The following is a 1,366-nucleotide window of genomic DNA, read 5'->3' as shown; positions in this document are numbered from 1 at the left end:
CAAAATTTATTATTTTTAATTCTAAAAATTATTTTATAATTCGAAATTAAATCCAAATTATTTAGTTAATTAATTTTAATTGTTATTTAATTATTGAATTAGTCAATTAATTTAAATATTAATTGATTTAATTAATTATTAAATAATTTTAATTAATTATTTAATTAGATTTAATTATTTATTTTGATTGAAAAATTCTGAAAAAATAGTTTTGAGTTTTAAAATATTATGTTAAATTATTTTCCAGGCTCGATAATTTTTATAAAATTATTTTCAGGTGTTCGAGCCTTATTATTTTATTATTAAATGAGTCAGAGACCGTTTTTAATTCCAAAAAATGTTCAAAAATTCATATCAAATCAACCGTTCGTCCGTTTAATACGAAACAAACGCCTCTAGACTCAGAAAAATATTGCGATTTCAATAAAAATACTTTCGAGACCTAAATCCTTTGTTTCAAAAGGTCTCTTATTTTACGAATCATTCTGAGTCAATTTTTGATCGATAAATCATATTTTGACCCGATTTTCGTTTTAAACGTATCGAGTCGAATCTTTTGATGAATCGAGTCATATGTGATATGAATTATGTGATATATGGCTTATATGATTATGTGTTTATATGTTATGTAAAATACATATGTACATGAGTCAAGAGTCATGTGTTTGTCTGTTATATTTATGTGTGGGTTATCGTATGGGTAGACGATAGGCTTTTGACGCGCAGTTCATCAAGTTATTATCATTTAGACGATTAAAGTGTGATCTTTTAATTATAGATGCGAGTCTTTCAAGACGATCAGGACCAGATGGAATGGATGTAGGCTAGAGTTGAATTGTATGGAATAATGGGTTGCAGCACTACATGAGCAGCAGATCAGAGATTTAACGAAGTAAAAGCGGTGATGCATTGAGATGCCAGACTGAGATAATTGCGTTTATACGAGTGTGACTAACTACTAAATCTCAAAGGCAAGTACCCCTGACTTCACTTATCGTTCAAGTGACGTTTATTTTGAATCATATTATGCTAGTATTCCTATCATCACTTATTGTTCAAGTGATATTTATTTTGAATCTTATCATGCAGGTATTGCTTTCCCTATTCTCAGTTTAGAATTGATAAATATTTTACATATCACTGAATTAAATGATTCTGTTTATTCAAGTACTCATCTTCTATTCTATGTTCGCTAAGTGATTTTACCTATCCAATTATCAGATTTATAAATGTTTTGGATTTTGAGAAAAATGATTTGGTTGCGAGTTTCCTGCCCAAGTGAATGGGCGAATAAAATTATTTCGGGTGTCGATTATTATGACCCCATTTTAATAAAAGGTTTTAAGATTGGATCATAATTGCGCAA

This window comes from Apium graveolens, chromosome 2 (genome assembly GCF_009905375.1).
Source record: "Apium graveolens cultivar Ventura chromosome 2, ASM990537v1, whole genome shotgun sequence".
NCBI classification, from domain to species: domain Eukaryota; kingdom Viridiplantae; phylum Streptophyta; class Magnoliopsida; order Apiales; family Apiaceae; genus Apium; species Apium graveolens.
The sequence above is the reverse complement of the archived record's forward strand: the minus strand, read 5'-3'. Positions refer to the sequence as shown.